The 18819-nt window shown below is 47.0% G+C and overlaps 1 protein-coding gene across 4 annotated transcripts in view; it reads right to left on the bottom strand.

Annotated features, from left to right (window-relative positions):
• The window catches only part of PXN (paxillin), a 47955-nt gene that overhangs the window by 22378 nt on the left and 6758 nt on the right, over positions 1-18819 (bottom strand). The window lies entirely within an intron of this gene.

Below are 18819 nucleotides of genomic sequence, written 5' to 3'. Positions count from 1 at the left end.
CTTCCACCAGCTAGAAACACCGGCACTCATGCCAGGCAGAGGAACCCACGTCACACTGTTAGCACCTCTCCGAAATCTTAAAGCAGGAAAAACGCTCTCCCTGAGATGGGGCATGAAAAGGCACTCCCACCTCTCCAGATTTCTCCCTGCAAACTATCCTCTGCCCGTTCCCAACCCTGCACTCCTCTGCGGTGACTCACAGGCGAATTCTCGACTTGTTGGACCTTCTGTCCCGTGAACCCACCCTGCGGAGCCCGCTGCAGTCCCTGGTGGGGAAAACTCCAGCGAGCGACTGCAGGTCTGCACTGTACTCACTTTCTAAAGAAAGCCTCGCTGGCCAGGCGCCCAGCTTTCCACTGGGGCAGCAAGCTGTAGTGCACACATCTTTAAGGCTATTAGAGAGGAGCCGGTTCGCCAGGGACATCAGTGCTTTCCATTATAAGAGCATCAGGACATACCTGGCAGGTCCCTTTGGAGATGTGGGATTCAGCCAAACAACAGTAACGCAACTTCAGCAGAATTAGGCGAGGAGGCTCTCAGAAACCCCCTGGATCTCCCTCCCCTCGGCGCAGACCCAACTGTCTTCAGGCAGTCTCAGTTAGCAGGATTTGTCCTTCTCCTCCTGCACAGGGCAGGTACTCGGTACTCAGGCCTGGGGCGCGAGGGCTCAGCCTGAGCGTAGCCATCCCGCAGTATCCTCCACCAGGGTCACAAGGAGCTGAAGTTATCAGGTGGCACCAGAATAGCAACCCAGCAACCGCTCGCCCTAATGGCTGCCTACTGGCTCTAAGAGGGCAGGCACCTGCCAGCTCAAAGCCACTTCCCGAGCAGAGCAGACCACATCAGCCAAAGCATTTAGCAACCCCTCAAGAAAATATATTTAAGGGTCAAATGGAGGACAGGGTTATTGCATTACAAGACGAGGAAGGTGCTGCTTTTATACTCCCTCTCTTTCACAAACCAAAGCATCATGAAAGAAAAAAAAAGGCGGTCCTGCCCTCAGAGAACAGAATATAGCCATTAGCAAATTAAATACTGTGTTACATTAACCCTATACACCTTTCATTTAGTAAAAAGATGCTCCAAATCATTTGAGCCACGGGCATCTTCCTAGAGGGGCCAAAATACCCCAGAAGCAGATTCTCCTAAGGGATACAAGCGTTCTGTAGCTGGGGAAAAATGAACTTCATCTTCTTTTTAAGCAAAAGAACAGCTGGTGGATTCCAGAGCGCAAGGCACGTACCTCAAGGGAACTGCTGAAGAGCTGCAATTCCTTCAACCAGGCAGGTCCTGTGACTGGAGGTTTCGTGCACACAACCTCCAAGAGAAGTGCTGTCCCAGAAGGTGTGGTTTTTGCTTCTCCCCACCAATGACAAAGGCAAATCAAACTCCACCAGGAAGCGAAAATCCCATGAGGGTGCTGGGCTCCTCCAGCCCTGCAGAGGGGACCCAAACCATTTTTCCAGCCTCCACCCCCAGCCCTCACTGCAGGACAGGCAGATGTAACCATCTCGCCACAAAACTCTCCTCCTCGGCTCAGCGCTCTGCTGAATGAACCATCGGACAGAAATCCACTGCTTTTCACTAACGGCACAGGAGCGAGTTCGGCTAGATTTACTGGCTGACTTTTACAAGTCTGCAGAAGAAGAGGGCTCTGGGAATACCAGGAGCACTCTGCCCCCAGGTTGTGAAGGAGTTAAGGAGAAGACATTACAGTTTAATGATTAACTTCCCCCATACCCTCCCCCTTCCTGACTTGAGCAAACAAGGCAGAGCCGAGGAACAGGAAGCGGAGGGAGGAGAAAAGGCTGGAGAGGAATCACTCGCTTGCTCAAGCTGCGCTTCAGCTGCACAAGTGACACCGAAGCAGCTGGACGAAGCCACCACCCCACCCGTGGGACAGGAGCAGGAGCAAGCCCGGAGCAGGACAGGCGCTCACACACTGGTTTACGGGTGGCAAAGGACCTCTCCTTGTGCCTGCTGGCCCCCATGTTCTCCAACCCAGGGTCTGCCCTTCCTCACGCCCCAGTCGCTGCCTCCAAGCTCACAGCCATAACGGAGGGAAGGTCTTCCCCATTTGCGTCCATCCCCCTTGCTTCCAGCCACACAAACCGTTCTCCGATCCAATCCCATCAGCAACCGCAGTGAAGTTTTGCTGGACTGGGAAGCTGATCCCCTTCAAAGGGTCCAGCAACGGCAGCAGAACTACCCCAAGAGCGGTGGTGGCACGGTGCCCGCTCAGCACGTCCCACCTCGTGGGGCTTCACCCTTCGAGAGGGAAGCGACTCCACAACCCACGGGAACGGGCTGCAAATCGCTCCCTTCGAGGTCCACCTCAGGAGTTTTGCAGCCCAGAGACCGACTGGAGGCAACTATTCAAAACCCAACCAAAGGGATTAACATTTTGTTTTCCATGCAGCACTTCACCCTAAGACGCCCCAAAGCACTGTGCATTCATTTAGGATTTGTGCAACTTTTTAACGCTACCAGAAGACAATGTGAGATAAGAGATGGGAGGAAAAGAAGGCAGATTTATTAATGGAAAAAAAGATGCATTGCTCTCTATCTTTCTTTCGCAAAAGGGACCAGACAGCTGTAACCTGATGAACTGTAACAAAGATGCTGTGCCTTCTGCGGGGCTGCACCTCATGTTCCAGGACTGAGTTTGCTACGGTGACCGCTCCTTAGAGTATCAAATACTGAAACAGAAATATTAAAGGTTCGATCGATGTATTGGGTAATGAAGTGTTCCTTCCCAATCAACCAGTTAGTCCCTCCCAGTTGACTGGATCATCCCAACGCACTGACGCAGACCGGTTCACACAACCACCAGCCATGAGAGGGCACCACTACATCCTTACATGCACAGAAAGACGAAACCCGACAGCAATGGCTAACTTGGCAGTACTTCACCTCACTTGTTCATCCCCGCAGAGTGGGGAACCTGTCCCTGTTTTAGGCACACAGAAACTTTCTGCCGGCACCGCGTGTGCCGCGCGGAGATGTGCATCTTCACACCAGCGCACGCTGCAGCACCTCGGGCTATCGCCCAGTACCCTGGAAACAACCACACACACTGACCTCACCGCAGTTTTACTGCTGCCCCAAATCCTCTCTAAAATACTACAGACACAGCTCTAGAAGGCAGAATCTCCCAAGGTTAAAAGATCAGAGATTCATTTATTTCTAGAGGATAGATTTAACCATTTTGTAGCAATAAAGTAAAACAGACAGGGTTATACTAGATCTTCAAGCTCCTCCACAGGATCACCCCTCCTTCCACTCTCACCCCTACAAGAAGCTGCTAAACACAACCCACAGACAAAATGTGAACTCACAGACACGTGGATGGAGTGGAATCATACAGCCCCGTTTCCAAAGACTCAGTAGGGCTCAGCCTACCCACAGGCATGGGCTGTGCGTATAGAAATTTGTATTTTCCACTCTATTAACAGCGTGCTGCTCAGTGGGGTGTAGAAGAGTGAGGGATACTTGCTAAAACACCACCAACCCAGACACTCCTTGCCGTCACACAGCTGACAACCCTAACTCACTCTGCGCCGTAGCAGAGTGCCTCTCAACGCGTGCATGCCCGGGGACTCGGCCAAGCACCCGGTAAGGCTGCAGGCAAACATGAGACAGAGGGGCAGGAGGCAGAGTCCTCCTCCCTCCACCGGGCAACCCAAAAATAACATGCTCAAGTGAAATCACGTTCAGGCCAGAGGGCTACTCAAAGCACATCCTCCCCGGTATGGGAGGGCGTTTGCGTTCGCATTTGTCATGGTTTAACCCCAGCCAGCACCTAAGCAGCACCCAGCCGCTCGCTCACTCCCCCCGGTGGGATGGGGGAGAGAACTGGAAGGGTAAAAGCGAGAAAACTTGTGCGTTAAGATAAAGACAGTTTAATAGGCAAAGCAAAAGCCACGCAGGCAAGCAAAGCAAAACAAGGAATTCATTTGCTGCTTCCCATCAGCAGGCAGGTGCTCAGCCATCCCCAGGAAAGCAGGGCTCCATCGCAGGTAACGGTGACTTGGGAAGACAAACGCCATCACTCCGACGTCCCCCCCTTCCTTCTTCCCCAGCTCTACACGCTGAGCATGACGCCATACGGTATGGAATAGCCCTTTGGCCAGCTGGGGTCAGCTGCCCCGGCCGTGCCCCCTCCCAGCTCCTGGTGCCCCCCAGCCTGCTCGCTGGTGGGGTGGGTGAGAAGTAGAGGCGGCCTTGACTCTGTGTCAGCACTGCTCAGCAGGAATGAAAACATTCCTGTGTTATCAACAGCTACTATGAAGAAGGGACAGTTAAAGAATGATGTCACATGTGATACCTTTACTGCTATAAAGCATTCCAAGACATCTGCAGGTCCAGGTGCCTCAGTTTGCTCCTCTCTCCCTTCTCTCCCTTTTGCCAAAAATCATTACTAACTACGAGGCCCCTGGGATTCTGGTCTTCAAATCCCAACACACAGCTCTGCATATACATTAGATAAGTATGAGTGGTCCTTAATACCAACTGCATTGCTTCAAGGTAGTTCCCAGCATCTGCCAAAGCTCTGCTAGTCATTTTGACAGCTTGGGACAAGAACTCCCTAGCTGATATCCAATGCACTGAACCGCTCAGAGAAAATCCCTTTTACCAAGAAAATCAGCAAGATGAAAGAGCAGGACAATACCTTAGGGTAAGTCCCATTTACCACTTCAAGCTGCACTGAAAAGAGGAATCATCTCCCCAGTTATACACTGCACATTCCTGCGCTATCTCCCGGGCCCACACCTCTGTCAGGCCGAGGAACAGCTCACGCATTCCAGGGGCTACGACGCAGCCTCCTTCACCATCACTGCGTGTCAGCACTCGCTGTCCTGCAAATGCAGTATCCTCCAGCAGAAACGGCCTCGTGTGCAGCCGCAGGGGCGCATTCTTCAGCTTCCCACATCCCAGGTTTGTCTGATAAAGAGCAGTAACGCCAGCCTAGGGATCACAAGGCAGATCTGAGGTACAGAACAGGAATGGATAACGCAGGGGCCCCCTGGCACTGATGCACACATCAACCCCCTTTTCTATAAATCTGAGCCTCACTTAGCCCCTTTAAATACATAAAGTTATTAAAAAGAAAAAAATGTATTTACATGTATCTTCCCACGCGTATCAAAACACACTCTTTGTTCACTCCCCTCTTCCCGTGCATCTCACAAATGCTCCTGGATTAAGGTTGCACAGCGAAGCAGAACATATCCTGAACTAGTTCTGGAAAAAACTACATTACAAGGCATCGACAAATTCACATTTGCCAGTTGGCATCAAGCAGCTTTTTAATGCTAATTTTTCCTCAAGCAGTAAATAGTTTTCCACTATTTGTAAGCAGTCTAGGATTTTTAAGTGAGGCAATTTAGAGAAATCTAAATCTGCTTTCCTCTCTTAAGGAGAAGCCTTCCACTACTGAGTGTCCAGCATAACTCCAGCCTGCGCGAGGGCTGCAGAGACACAGCATACTCAGTTAGCTCAAAGATGACAGCATTAGTGCCAGCAGAGAGAAAACTACCTCAGATTTCCATATGCAGTTCCTCTCTCTCAACAACTGAGGATGAGCTATTAAGCCGTGCTGACACAGCAAATCAGAGCATTATCAATACAGTAAGCAGATCAAAAGGATGGTGGTCGAATTTTCTTCTACATCTCATCTACTGCTGGGGAGGAAATAGAAGCATAACTGAGGCAAGATACTTCAAATGCCTCAGATATCAGCCTTTCATTTTCAACAGCTGAACGTCACATCTGCACATCCATCAAACCGCACATTGCCTGTAGCTCTGCTTCTTGCATGGGACATCTGGAAAGTGAGCGACACTGGAGACAGGATTCTTCATCCAGCCACCGCACAGAGCAACTGCCTTCAGCATCCAGCCACAGAGTCCCATCTCCCCCAGCATCTCTACTGCCACACGTCCCTGAGAGCGCAGACACAGCACGCTGGGGAATCAGGATGAGATGGCTGAGCACAAATGACAGTATTTCCACTAATGCAGCTGCAGAGAGCAGGTGTCCGCACCTCCCCTGTTCTTCCCCATGCCCGTTTACCCAAATAACTAGAACTGCTACAGGTCTTCCTGGCTTCGACAGCAGAAGGTTCCCAGAGGACTGGTAAATGGAAATGAAAAGATAGCCATAAGGGCAGGTCTAAACGAGGACACAGACTTTACATGATAATCGTGTCTCACTTGGCGTAAGACAAATTGCAGACCCCTCATTTGCAGAACAAGACACCATTCTCCAGCCCTTTTTTCTTAATACCTGTAAGATGCTGATTCAAATCCTTGATTTTTGCTGTCCCCTAAAAGAACGAGGGGAATTGCATCTCCAGAACTGAACCCTGAACCCGCAGACTTCGAGCAGCCTCTTTGCAAAATCCCTGAATCTAAATAAACTTTAGAAGTCTCGTTAGGTACAAATAAGTCTTCTCTCCCCCACCTCCAGGAGTAAATGCTACGCCAGCTCACATATAGGGAGACAGCTCGGGGCGGTAACCCAATCCCTGGCAAGACAGTTTTACATTGTGAGTAACTGCAGAGGAATGGGGAGCTTGGGTATATTTATCCTATTAAATAGCCTTTCAAAAGAAACATTTGCAACGCTCTAGAAGAGCTGCATCAAAAAGACTTGTTGGAGCTCCGCTATAGGGCTTCTCACAGCCCTTGAGTTTGAGTCCGGAAGGGGTGGGGAGCCCCAAAGAGCAAAACTGACGACAGGAATTCTCTTTTTAACAGCAGTTTTGACTTTTCTCAGCAAAAGGGAAGAGCATTATCAGAAATAGGAAAACCATGAACAAACAGGTGAATGCAGGCATTGACTTCCAGGTAAAAGAAATGTAATAAGAGGTTCTTAAGGCATTATAGCCTAATCAATGTTTGTAAATGCAAAAAGATCACAGACTACAAAAGCAATAAAATACAAAGACTACATTCAAAATGAGACCTTAAAAATTCAAAGTGCAATCAGATGCTCTTAAAATTCTGATGTTCTCTGGTTCATGTATACAGAAAGCAGGTAAAATAGCTTGGCTTACTTTCTAAAACATTTTGAGAAGGAGACATTCAAAAGTTTTCCAAAATTTAACCCATATGATGAGAAGGTGATTCGAATACAGGACACCTAACAGCCCTCAGCTCTCTTGTGAAGCAGGGACAGATTGTTATTTAAGATACAGAAAAATTCAAGGCACAAAAGATAAGTCATTTGCCAGACCTAACAACTGCTGAATTACCAGTACAGAGCAGCCACTGGTATTTTTACTTCACATTGTCTAGACCTGCCTAGAGAAAGTTCAGGTGACACGGTCAAAAAAAAAAAAAAAAAAAAAAAATCACTCAGCTCTTTTTTTAATGTATTCCAGTGACTGATGTTTATTCAAAGCCTTGCGCTTTCTCATTATCAAGGTATTGGTGCAATCATGCCTTGTGTCACTGCTTAGTAAGAAGAACGTCCAGACTAGTATCAGTACATGGTATGGTGACCTCCGATAGAAGACAATATGCATGAAAATCCTTGAAGCTTCTCTGTTCTCTGAAACCAATACTGCCCCTTAGAATAAGCCAGACTATGCATTTGTGGCACTGATTTACAAAGTTGTGTGGGTGCTTCAGAAAAGCTTAACAGCAAAGGCAACCATCAAGTAGTCGTTATGCCTAGCTACACCAGGCTGCAGAGACAAACTAAACAAGAATTCATCCCACGACAGACAGAACTGCTTTCAAAATCACGTGATGGCAGCCACCGCGAATCCCATCTATGCCATAACTCGAATACGGACAGCCAAACCAGTTCGTTTTCCCCCGTACAGCAGCCCATGCACCCAGCTCTGACCACTATCAGCAAATGTCTAAACAAAGGCAAGACACTGCACTGTGAGTTGTGGTCGAATACCATCAGCTGCAGCAATGATTGTGGCTTCCTGTCCCAACCACCGAGACCCAAGCTAGAGACTTTATTCCAGAGCTTGTGGCCCACTAACTGGTCACAACTAACAGGCACTACTACCACCCCAAGCACAGGGTGGTAAAAGGGTGTGCAAACAGCCTGTTTAAAGCTATTTCAGTAACTGTTTGTCAGTAACTACTCATTGCGGATTGGGGGATGAAACGCAAACCCTTCGAGCGCTCCGGCTGTAGTTTCAGCAGAGCTGACACCACCGCATGCCGCCAGCGTAAGGGAAGGGCCCAGCGATCCCCGCTTCCCCCAGCACGCAGCCCCGCGCTGCTCCTGGAACTCACCCTGCTGATCAGATGCTTTCTGAACTAATTCTTACTAAGCCAGTAAAAGTTTGACGTGTTGTTGGTTTGGTTTCTTATGACAAACTTGTAACATTTCTTGGAAACATAGCTCCAGCCACTCCATGGATTAAGCAGCTTTTAGAAAATGTTTTAAAGAGACTAACGCCAAAATTTAGCCCTTGTCTAAGTGAATAAAGTTTCTGCTTTAAATAGGAAATACTGTACTTTCACCTCCACAATTCAGGCCAGGACACAAACTGTAAAATCCAGCTCCATCCAGCCATTAGTTGAAAGAAATCACGCATCCTCCTGTCTGATTCCCGTAATTCATCTGCATCTCAGGTACAGACCAGAAAAACTGCAGCCTGAAAAGGGAGCAATCAGCAGACGGCACAAACTGAAATGCTCCTAAATTCTGGAGCCACCCCTCACCACTACCAGCCACGTCCATCTGAGCCTACACTGACATTTCGTTTTGGCTTTGCAGCCCCCGAATGGCGATATGGCTCAATCGGTAGGACGGCACACATTATGTACCTTACTGGTGGTATCTCCTTTGTGCCACTGAGCTTAAGAGTCAGCTTTTGACAGAGACTACTCCTGACCATAAAACTTTAAAGATGAGCCAACTCTATACGGTACAAAAACCCAACAGAAGCCACCATGGGAGCTCAGACCTTCCACCGGACCCCGCTGAGGGGCGAGAGGGCTGTTTGTACCTCTGCTTCAAAACCATAAAGGTCACTGCAAGAGCCTTCCCGCGACTGGCCACACCGCTTCCTTTCAAATTAGCACAAGCATTTCACTGAAACTCAGACCTACCCTGTAACCTCAGCAATGGGTATTTGTCAGCACGGGGAGGGTGCTGGAGTGCCAGCATCACGAGGGGTCAGCTAGTTCCCGTGTAACCCCGCAGCAAGGCTGTCAAGGGCACAGAGAGAGGCCCTCCGTAGGAAACCAGCTGACCAGTTTGCAGCTTGACACCAGCAGTCCCTGGGAATCACAGCCCCGTTCCTTGAAGGAGCATCTCAGATCCACCTCTTGTTATTTTTGATGCACCAGGCTGGGAAATCACCAATTTCACATCACCGAGTGGGCAGGAAGGTAACCTAATCTTCACTAGACCCACAGGGCATGGGATCATCGGTGCAGCGTGCAGGCTGAGAGACACTGCAACCGCCTCGAAGATCTGAGTCAGCACAGTTTCCTGGATGAAACAACACAAATCCACAGCGCGCTCTGGCCTACAGGCCAAGCTGTGTGAAGGAACCACAAAAGATTTTCCTGTAGGACCAGATTTTTTCCACTTAGCTCTTGAACACTAAATTAGACCCCAGCTCAAACTGGCTGAGAGAAATCAACCACCACCTACAAAAGGAGAAATGCATAATCATTCTGCCTTCCTCCAACTTCCTTAGAAGAACTTTCATCCCCTTTCCACTACCTCAGAACTGTTATCTCAGCCATCTCATGAACTGAAGTCACGTCTCACAGGGCACGTAACTGCTTACGTGGTCAGAGAGAAGGATTCCTCAGTGTGTTATAGGTTTGCTGAGCATCCTCACACTGGAAGTGATTTGTGATTTAAGTACCATCTCCTTGCAGAAGGCACGTACCTGATGCTCCAGAAAAAACAATAAGGTTACCAGACCAATTTCCAAAGAAAATATAGTTTGAATATGTTGGGTTTTTTTTTTGGTTTTGGCCAAAAAGCTGCTAAACCAAGTATAGCCTTTCCAAGTTCTACAAATTGACCTAAGCTGGTCACTCCACTGGCTATCGCATTCGGAAGCTGTCAGCAGAAACACCAGGAAGAACAAACTCTTCCTGGCGTTGAAGATCTAAGGACAGCACAGAGCAAAGCAAGGCCATACAAATCCAGCTTAAGCTGGCTATTGTATTCTTCACGCGCTGCCTCCAAGAGGAGCACTTGAACTAGCAGCATGTGACATCTCTGGTTTCAGAGCCTGCTCCCTCCCAAAGGTGTGTCCTCCCGTTTATATCTCATTTCCAGAAAGTGCTGGGGAGGGGGGAGGGAAGGGTTATTTCCTGCCGTATACAGCATCCTCTTTTTTTATAGCATGGCTTTCTCCACACTTGAAGTGAAAAGAGACATCTTATATTTACTTCCCTCTGTTTATAGCCCTGAGTGGCAAACAGCTCATGCCAGGAAAAAACACCCTATGCTAAGACCTGGTGCCTTAAACTGAGTTCATGTTCAACTCACGCTAAACAAATAAATGTTTTCAGTTTCACAGCTACCAAAGGCTTCTGAGAATGCCAGATCCCAGCTACACAAGCCTTGAATGCCTCCGTACAGCGATTCACAAACGACCCCCAGTTTTGTGAAGCTAAAAGAGAAAATAATCCCTTGCATGGTTCCTTTCTGTCTAGATTGACTGTACTCTCAAACTGAGCCTGGAACAACAGGGAACAACTACCGAAGGTGGACAAGCTTAGTCAAAAAACTCTTCCACTGCTCTACGAACACTCTTCAGGAGGGTCAGGAGAAGTTTGTAAAGGGTTTGCAAGTGCAGTTAGCTCCAGCACGTCCTGTGACACAGCGCATGCAAAAGCAGTAGGCAGAGCTAATCTCATCGCTTGTACAACGTTTAAGAGCACAAAGCCAAGTTCTGGTTTACTGAACAGAGAAGTTGGAAATTGCACAAGAAAAGTTTGTGCTATGTAAAATGCTTCACCCAGCCTTAACCAGCCTTTACTGAGTACTCCAACTCATGACCTCCAGTGATTCAGACCACCATGATTTAAGTACTACTGTCCCCAGATGGCTGTCCCACCCACAAGTTACAGCACTAATAGCAGCAGTAGAAACCATTTTCAGCCACATTTTTCGGTCGCAGCAGTTGACAGCTCCACACCCTAAACCTAAACCTCCACATATTTCATTTTGCATTGATATAACAGGCTGTGACCTGCGGCAACTATAGGCAGTAACATCTGCAGCCACGGCGCCTGAATTCCGACGAGGGTCACAAATCAGAATCCTCACCCTAACGTTCATACGCCCTTGATAGCACAAAAAATGATCCACCTTTCAGAAATGGAGAACTGACATGCAGCCCTGAACAGCCCAACATAACACAGCAAGTCCACGTTATATCAGAATAGAAAGCAAGTCTGACTCTCAGGCCTGTACTAAAAATACTTAAGTTGGAATTTCTCAGTCCGAATCTGCAGCCTGCTATGAGCTCCACCTGCTACCGAGTCTTTTGTCAGAATCCTCGCCTTTCGGAAGCGAACAGACTGGTGTTCCTACGGGCAGTTATAGTTAGCCCTACGAAAGATTACGAGGAACGACAATCTGCACAAATTAGAGAGTCTCCATCTCTCTCCCTGTGTGTCAACTGCCAAATTGGAAACAGCTTTGGTCTCCAAGGAGGGTAAGTACAGCCTCTGCCGGTCCTCTCCTAGAGCGGCTCTTCTTGTGCAAGATCTATTTCTGATCTCCGCCTGACAGCAAATAGATCTTCAGGCATTGCCAGGAAGTCCCAGACAACGGCATTAGCAAATGGCCAGTACTGACCTCACCTCTCTGGGAGGGAGGCGCCTTGGCTCAGACAAAAGTAGAGGACATCAGCTCTGTTCAAACACAGCAGCGCTCAAACTGAACAAGAGTGAGATGGCACCCTGGCTGAGTCTGGTGGAAGGAACAGGTTGGAGTGAGCGTAAACGTTTTATGCAAGCAACTAAGCAGTTAATACCATCTCAGTACTGACCTGGGCTGGATTTCAGCCAACATCCTAGATGGAAAAAAAAATTTAAAAATAAAAATCAAAAACTCTAGTCACCAACACACTAACCTTTTTAGTCCTCTATTTATCTTTACGCGCGCGAAATAGTAAGTTAACCCTCCCCATGCATGTCATAAGAATTTTTATTTGCTGCTGGCTTCGCTCAGAAAGTTTCTAGAAACTGGGATCAACGTTCAGAAAAGTCCAGGAAGATCTGCTCTCCTCTGCCAAAAGGAAAAAAAAAAAAATATTCATGAAAACCAGACAAGCAGCCACTGAACTGACCCCTCAGGGACAATTTCCCAGGCCAAGGCCTCTGATCAAAATACCAACTCCCTTGTATTCCTACAGGAAGAGGGGCTCAGCCAAGCCAGCTATCTGAGGAACCAGACCCTTCCTGCTACACCAGCACGCAGCTACTCCACAAGCGCTAGGTCAAAACACAGCGCGCGCTTACCAACATCTAGCAAATCTAATACAAAGGAGACCTCCATTAAGCAAAGCAGAGTCCAAGGATGGGTAGAGAAACAGCAGGAAACAAGACACTATCGATTTTAAACCACGGCTCTGGTAAAGGGAATAAACAGAAGCTCAGGGCTCGAGACATTTCTAGTCCCTTGGCTGATCAGTCAGGCAAACACTGATGGAAATAGTGCCAGTGGGCAGCAAGAGCACCCCAGCGCTGGGAAATTTATCATACCGCACAGTTTTACTACGGCAGATTCATCTCCAAACCCGTGCTGCTCTCTCCAAGTCAGGTACGTCAGGTTGATGCCATATAATTAATATCTTGCCAAAAGTTGGTTTGCCCTCCTTGTGCAATGAAAGGAAGGACTCCTTCTACCTATTCTTCTTCTTCCCTGTCATCTGTCTCCTCCGGCAGACTAGCTTTCTTCCTTCAGCACGAAAGTACGCTCTTTAGAGACCTGAGCTGGGCAATCTGTTCTCACGCCTTTCTGGAAAACAGACGGGCAGAGAACAGAAACAACTACAAGGACAGCAGACCAGAGTGGAAAACACTGCCATCATTTGTGTGCCAGACCCTGCTCGGCCCTGGACTACAGGACTTGGGAGAAGAACTGCCAAGTGCAGAGGTGTGTGGCACCCAGCTACTACCAAGCAACCCTCTACATGCCCACTGAAACGAGGGCAGACAAGGGCATTTTTTAAGCCCTGGGTGGACTGTATTTGGTTGAGATTTGCGTAACTGTAGGCAGTTGGGTCTGACCTGAACAGAAAATTGCAATACGCAGCATTGAGGCCACAATACATGCTAATCCAGTGCTGGATAACTCTTCTGAGCAGCTTCTAAGCAGCAGCTTAGTGCCATAAGCAGTGGCAAATCAGAACAGTGTGAACACACAGCAGTGGCTTCCAAACCTTTGGACAACAGCAAAACCTTTGCTTCTGCTCCAGAGCCCTCAGGTGGAAATGACAAATGTGTAAATTTGACCACTTAAGAGGACCTTACAACACCTGTAGAGTACTTACCACTTGGAGATCATAATTTGGTATCTGCTGATTCTAACTCATCTAGGGAAGGAAAACACGTTACATCAGGGTTTGCATGGGAACTGAGCACAGGAGTTCCACTGGACAGCGAGCACCGTGAAGGATACAGTTTCACAAGATGCAGAAAGGCGAATTAACAGTTCACCACTGCCAAAAATGGAGAGGTTTTACTCCCTCTTCCAGACATGTGCTGCTGCCACTTACTTGTGTTGGCTCTAGCTCTCACAAGACCCCTCTGTGAACCGGTTCAACAGAATATACACCCAGCCAAAAAAACCGACTGCTTTCTTTTGGGTTAGAAGAGAGAGATGAGCACAGCAGTCAGCAAGAAGGAGGGGGTATGTCCAGGCAGCCAGGCGAGGGAGCAGAAAAGGGTTAAGGATGAGAGAAAGTAAAGCCACCGGCCCTTTCAGCAGCAGCAAGCCATTATATGGACTCAGCTGCCAGCAGGACCACCGCCTCAGACACCTCAGCATCTCACCTTTGCCACACAGCCAGCCATAGTCAATAAGAAGTTTGCTAAAGATCGCTACGATCCTATCCATCTGCATATGTAAAAACAGTTTTGGACACAGCCAGAGACAAAATACTGCCAGAGCTTGCACATTTTAAGTTAATTATCTGCCTTTTAAAAAGTAACAGGAAAGCATGTGGACCCTATAACCAATAAAGGGAAGGGTAAGATTTGCGTGGTTATGCAAGAATAGAGATGAAACTTAAGGGAAGAAAAAAATAGCATCTTTTAAACAGTGGAAATCCTATCCAAGCAGCATAAACGGCTCTGAATATAGACCCGTCCAGGCAAAGTGCCAGTTACAAAATTTGAGACACACATAAAAAGATGATGAAATTAGGAACAGAAATATTAGTATAAATTCTGAATTCATTAAAAGCATTAGAAGCACAAATTCTGCCCATGAGATGTAGAATGCCCTGGCTACCAGTAAAAGGAGGATTCCAGCAACAGAGAATGGGGACACTGAAGAGACCCTGCAATCGTATCCACATTTAGTACAGTCTTATTGAGACATTCCTATCCTGAAGGCTCTTAAACGGGCTATCAGAATGCAAACTTGAGAGATTTTAGTCCTTGAAGAGAATATTTTTCATTAACTCCAGCAAGGTCCCATTCAGTAAGGAACAAGCATATCTCCCAAGTGCATAAATGCAAAGAGCATTCGACAAATGCAAATCTACCCTTAAAAACCAAGATATCTCAAGTTTGAAAAGCTTGTGCCTGTAAGGAGAAATAAAGTCCCAGCAAATCTCACCCAGATACTGGGGATGCCAAATAAAAGGTTAGTATATTGAGATATAAATAAAGACAAGTTAAAAAGACTTCCTGGCTCGACCTGCCAACCACTCTGAGGCGGGTCGTTTCCCTTTTTTTAAAAAAGGAACTTTTGTCAAATGTGGTATGTGGTTTAACTGGCTTGTTAAAAATCTAATTACTAAGAAAGCACTCTCAAAATGGTGGATTCTTCTTTTTAAGAAGTTTTTCTTTCTGCAAGAGTTCTCTGCAACAGAGAGTGGGAGCAGACTTGGAAGCGACACCGAACTCTCTATAAGCCAAAAAGTGTAAGTCATCATCAGCAACCAACTTTACCCAAAGCACTGCCAAAAGCACAATGTAAACTCACAGAGCAGGGCAGGGGGAAATGACAACAAAATAGTTAACGTTTTTCAGTCATGTGGATCTTACTTATAACTATAATAGGTAGAAAGTTTTAAAATGAAGCTTTCCATCTGATGAGCATTCTACTAAAACTTAAAGATAACCCAAGTAATTACAGATAGTGGGCAAGCAACATCTTTGAAAGATAACAGAGTACAAGGGGCCAAGAAGCACATGGTTAAAAACCTAATTAAAGCAGCTTCTTTTTACTTTAAAAGCAGCTTCTGGGAATGAAAGCAGGACAATGTTCCAGAAATGAATGTGGGAACTGGTCCCCCAGTCTACTTTGGGAGAAGATGTGGGTGGTAATTTGATGGAGATTGCTGATGGCTCTACAGCTCTGCTTTTTTTTTTTTCGCATTGGCAGAAGAATGTGGCTCAAGAGTTTCACAATGTCATGACAGAGGCCCACAGAAAGAAAGGAAATTGTTAAAGCCAGACAGAAAACTAACATTTTTAGAACTGGAATATATTATAGCCAGTGAATGGAGAAGAGCTAGAGAATCTGTTTAAGGCTTTCTTATCTCTTCCCACTGCGAGAAGGCAGACAACCTATCATTCTACCTATTACCTGGCATCATGACAGAAGCACTAGGCACAAGCCTCTTGCTTGTTTCGTCACCAGCAAGAGAAATCGTGAGGATTTCTTTTTACCAAGAGCAGTATTAATAAAGCAATTAAATGCATGACCGCTTCTTCATCTCGGTGTCCCGCACAGAAGTTGTTGTTTTGTTATTAGACAAGGACAAATTTTATTCCATCAACCAAAGGCTGTTTTACTCACAAGAGAACTCGTGACCACAGAAAACTGCAGTTCAAAAAAAATCATAAGCACCAAAGAGAAAGTAGATTTTCGAGAGGTAAAGATGAGTAAGAGAGACCAATCTCCAGCACTGACCAAAAATGGAAATGCCAGCAATACTGAAATAGAAGCAGCATGAGAATAAACTTCCCTTTCATAGGTACATGAAATAAATCCTTCTTCACATTACTTTCTAAAAAAGGGTTTTCAGCATGATCTCCGATTGTTCCTCCACCAATCCTATGATAAAAGGCAACAATCATCTGAGATAACCGGAGAGAAGATTTTGCACTAATCTGCAGAAGTCAAGATTCCCGGTGCCTGCATTTCTGCTTTGCTGAAAATTAAGTTGACTTCTTTGTCTCAAGTCATCATATTCTTCCCTGCTATACACTGAACTAGGGCACGGTGGGAAATTGATCCATTTTCCTATCAAGTACCTAGATGCATATATATTTTATATGGCCATGTACCTACTCACATCACTACCATCTCACTACTGTTGGGTACTTTAAAGTTAATCTGATCCTCTTCAGAACAGCACCGGCATTCACAACCCACAGATAAACAGAGGGACCAGGCTCTTCCACTTACACACTGAGCGTACGAAGACAACCTCCCACACACGCACAGCGGTGCAACTGCCCCCTTGCTGAGAACAATATTCCACTCCTATCTCTGCGACAAATCCAAGCCTAACTGCTTAAAGCAGATGGAAAATAGACTAACTCCAACCCCTTCCCCCCCCAAAACAGAAAATAAAAAAATAGCTGCTTCTGCCAAGCAAGCACTGAATACACTGCATTCCATTTCATTAAAACAATTACTCAGAAGCCAGCCAAGAATTACATAAAGCTTCCTCCCTGCACCACCCCCAGCCCCTTCTCTTCAACCCTCCTCCCCAACACGCAGAGCGAACGGCTTCCCAGCTCTGCAAAGACAGGGTCACACCAGAGCGATACCGCTCCGGAGGAAGCGGCACCGAACTCCTCACATCGCGCTGGCTATTCCATCCCACGTAGTGTGGTTTTCAAGCCTAAGCAATGCACCCAGGGACTCCAGCAGACGCAGACAGCCTAGAAGGTCTCTGAATTTCAGTCCCCCGTAAGCCATTCCATGGTGATCTGTTTCATGTAGTTTTCTCCCTCACATTTGATGGTGAAGTAGCACCCAACAAATTAAGCTCTTAACAAACTCTTACAGAAAAACGAATGATAACCTAACAGATTTTACCTCTAACTCGCATGGACAAGGCTTTTAAGCATGATCCCAAGGCAGAAGGTGCCGGAGGCACCAGATTTAAGCAATTAAGAAATACGGGAGCAGCATGCCAGAGCAGCTGTGCTTGTGAGGCACTGCCCAAGGGAACTACTCAGGACAGCCAAGTATCAAATCTCAGATTAAGCACCAGCAGGATAGATGGGAAACTACAAGCTTAGGGTTATAAGAACCTGACTGACAAATTCATCCCAAACTCCACACAGCCACTCCACAGCTCCCAGCCTGACTGACAGCGCTGAGCTCTTCGCGTTTCACGGCAGAAATAAAAGGCAGCTTCTTCTGGCCAACGCTGCTCACCCACCCACAACACTGAGTTGGCCACTGATAAGAGATTTCATGACGTGGATGAAATGGCATTTCGTTCCCTCCCCCAGTGCTCCAGCTCTCTGCAGGGATCCTGTCTAACTGCTGGAGCTGCTCGCAGCCAGGCAGAATAGTTCCAGCTGTGCATCACGCTGCCTAACCAGACCTACACAGCCCAAGAAAACTCTCCCACATAAAACCGTAACGAACACAGGGAGAGCTGCAATCCAGAAGAACTGCTCCTAGGCATCTTACTCGTGGACCACCTCCGCCCAAAAGGGATAATTTGCTAGCAGCAACAAAAAACCCTAGTCCCAAGGCAGCAGCCAGGGCTGAGGAATGGGGAGCAGCAGATATAACTAATGGCCAAACACGATGAGCAGCAGGCGAGACCAGCCAGGCCATCATCTTCTTCCAACTCATAACCTCCCCTAACTCCAGTAACACCAGTAACCTCCACTGGCGTGCAGTTAGCCTTAAGCACTTTCGTCTGACCCAGCTGAAATTAGTGGCTCAAACCTTTTCAGAGAGAAGCCTTAAATTTGTTTAGAACCATTAAAGAGGATAGAACAAGGGAGTATTAAGCCCCTAATCCATGGCAAATCATTTACAGCCCTCCTGCCCATGACCTTTTCTACTTCTGGCTTTTTTTGCCCTCTCCTGCTCTTACAAAAACCCAGCCTAATCACAGTCCCCAAACCACCACAAACTTCCCTATAGCATAAAGTTAAATTCTCTGCTCACCTTGCTCTTCAGGGATGGAAATTAAGCAAGATCCTATCAGGCGTCTAGACAGACACAGAACTAATTCCGTCTGCCAGCTCAATTTTGTGACAAAAACATGGGATTGGTTTATTCCTGGAGACCCCATACAGTTTGATTTACAGCTGAGCCGTTTAAAGCACAATTCCCCATGCAAAGCGTCATTCAGAAAGTTTATTCCCTGGAGCGCCATTTACTTTTTTTGATGTTCTTCACATCATTTGCAAAATGTTAGAGGTTTAAAAACGTGCAATAAACAGTAAAAAACAGTAAATCAAGCTACGCTCGACTGCATGCTGCCAGCCAGACGTACTCAGTAGCTCACCCAGCAAAACCAACTACACCAAACTTGCACACGATAAGAAGAACACTGTGAGAAGTGGCATGACAAACCGCGTTTGAAAACTTCAGACTTCCCCATCATCATTTAAATAACTTGAACTAAACTTGTTCACAGCGTAGAGACAG

Source organism: Nipponia nippon, unplaced genomic scaffold (assembly GCF_047370975.1).
Source record: "Nipponia nippon isolate SJK-2023a ecotype South Korea unplaced genomic scaffold, ASM4737097v1 scaffold_30, whole genome shotgun sequence".
Classification (NCBI taxonomy): domain Eukaryota; kingdom Metazoa; phylum Chordata; class Aves; order Pelecaniformes; family Threskiornithidae; genus Nipponia; species Nipponia nippon.
The sequence above is the reverse complement of the archived record's forward strand: the minus strand, read 5'-3'. Positions and strand labels throughout refer to the sequence as shown.